Here is a 2,817-nt window from a genome sequence, read left to right on the forward strand (position 1 = left end):
CCTTCTTCAATTTGATTATTATAATGTTTTGTTCATTCAGGTGTGACAGCTCTTGGCATACCGATTTATGTTCATGCCAATGTTTTTATTGGCATGTTTTCGAACAATACTGAAAAAACTTGCATTTACTGCATTGTTTAATAGGTCATTCTACAGTATGCACAAACATGGGACAAATAATTTTGATTAGCTACTTCCTGTCCCCCAGGCGCAGCCTGCTGTCGTTTCCCAGAAACTTTTTACACCCTCGGGCAAAATGTTCCGTCGAGCCACCCTTGTAACAATGATTACATTTCTCCTCACCTGAGTCCTTGCACACTTTGCACAAGGTACTTCTTCGCTGGCTTCATTAACCTTCTGAAGAAGTATCTTTAGGTACCAATACCTGTGACTTCGAACTGACTCTGAAGCTTCCTTCAGTGATGCAAGGTCAGATTGCTCAGCCTCCAGGGCTGCAACCAGCTTGTTAGGCTTGTATACTTTCTCCTGATTTACAGTGGATTTCTTTTTAGTGCAAAGTTTGAGAAACTTTGCAGTATTGTGCTGCAGTATTGTGATGAGTGGCGAAAATTCAAACGAGTCAGTAAGTCAGACAGACAGACAGACAGTCAGTCAGTCAGTCAGTCAGTCAGTCAGTCAGTCAGTCAGTCAGTCAGTCAGTCATGACGAAAATGACACTTTGCGGTAAGATTTGGTAGGTCCCAAGTAAAAGTATAAAAGTATTTTGCGTGTTTTTTTAAAAAATAATTTGCAGCAAAAATTTTTTTTCAAGGAGTTTTTCCTTTTTAGTTTTTGCTGTTGTCGTGGGGGGGGGGGTGCTTAATATGGAAAATATGAATATCAAATACGTAATTTTAATACGTACCTCGTCGGTATGAGTCATTGCCCTCTCCCCTTCCCCCATCAACATTTTTAAACAAGGAACTTTTCAACACATGTACACTACACAATCTAAGTCGCTGTCGTATTTTTTCAGCTCCTTCAACTCAAATTGTATAGAATGGAAGGTGATGTTGTTGTTCGCGGACATATGTTTGAGAACTTCGTACATTGGGAGTTGGGTAGGTGAACTTAATTTTACCGACAATCGACGATATACTGCTTTTATGAGAAGTTGTCATACAGTTGTCTGCGAAATTTGTCGCCTTTTACATGCTTTAGCAACAGTGTCTTCATGTTTGACCATGAAACATACTTTTCTTCCTATTTCTCAAATAGTGTATGGGCACGTGACACGATCGCTGAAGTTAGTAGATAAGTCGGCAAAAATGGAAGAAGTGTTCATTGGCGCTACCGCACTGACAGAGAAAATAATGCCACAAAAGCGTCTGCTATATGGACTTCATAGCACGGGAGGAAAGAGTCACAGGCAGATACAATTTCGTTGGCCGATGTCTAATCAAGGCCTAAATTTTAAGGCTTTCTTTCTTGAAATTCTCTTATTAGACTGACCTCCTGAGTGAGTTACGCGTAAATCCAGAAGTCCTTTCATGCCTTCATTTCTACAACAGAAAAGCTGTCTCCGTTCAGTAAGTTCATAAGTTTTTGTACTATTTAATTTGATATAATTAGGGATATAATTTAGTGCCAATCGATTTATACCTCATAGGCTATCAATTATGTAGGGTGGTGCATGATTATCTAGATATAGAATCGTGTAAGTCGTGATTGTTAAGGGCTAATTCCACGACGTGCGAAATGCGAAAAATTTCGCGCGAAAACAGAATTGTGCGAAAATTTTCTTTCCTCGGTGATTTCCACGGTCAAAACAAACGCGCGAAGTTTGAAAAAATAAAAACAATATGGCGGCGGATGAAGAAATATCGATGCTCTTGCTTATTCTTTATCGTAGAAGAAAACGTCGTAAAAGTAATAAATACAGGAAAAGATTTTGGGTCAGAAAGCTATTTCAGCATCGAAAGACTCGTGGCGAATTTAACAATTTAGTAAGAGAGCTACAGTTACATGATCACGAACTTTTTTTCAAGCAGTTTAGAATGGATCCTAGCCAAATGGAAGAGGTTCTTAGTTGGGTAGCACCAAAGATTTATAAACAAAAAACTCGAGCAGATGTCATAGGACCAGCAGTGAGGTTGTGTGTTACCATGCGATACCTAGCAACTGGTGATGCCTTTTCTACGATCTCGCTTAGTTACAGAATTGGAGAAACAACTATTTCGAAAATTGTTACTGAGACAACCAATGCAATTTGGGAGGCTATGAAAGAAAAAGACTTTTTGCGTGTGCCAATGGACAGCCAAGAATGGCAGCAAATTTTAAATAGATTCGAAAAACGCTGGAATTTCCCTAATTGTTTAGGTTGTATCGACGGAAAGCATGTCATCATGCAAGCACCTGCTAAGAGTGGTTCTCTTTTTTTTTAATTATAAAAAAACGTTTTCTATTGTACTTCTAGCAGTTTGCAATGCAAACTATCAATTTTTAATGGTCGATATCGGTGAAGCAGGCCGACAGAGCGACGGTGGAGTGTTTTCAAACAGCAATTTAGGACATTCTATTTTAAACAATCTTCTTCCAGTACCAAGACCAAGACGAATAGACAGCACAAACACTTTGTATCCTTATGTTTTTCTGGCAGACAATGCCTTTCCATTACGTCCGAACTTACTCAAACCCTACGCAAGTACAACTTTGGAGATTCGAAAGCTTGTAGCTAACTATCGCATATCAAGGGCAAGACGAATCATTGAGAATACTTTTGGAATACTAGCAGCAAGATTCAGAGTATTTAGACGACCAATCCATGCCAAGGTTGAGTCAGTAGTTTCAATAACCAAAGCTTGTGTGGCAATGCAT

Source organism: Dendronephthya gigantea, unplaced genomic scaffold (genome assembly GCF_004324835.1).
Source record: "Dendronephthya gigantea isolate DGI-Jeju-01 unplaced genomic scaffold, DenGig_1.0 000066F, whole genome shotgun sequence".
Taxonomy (NCBI): Eukaryota; Metazoa; Cnidaria; class Anthozoa; order Malacalcyonacea; family Nephtheidae; genus Dendronephthya; species Dendronephthya gigantea.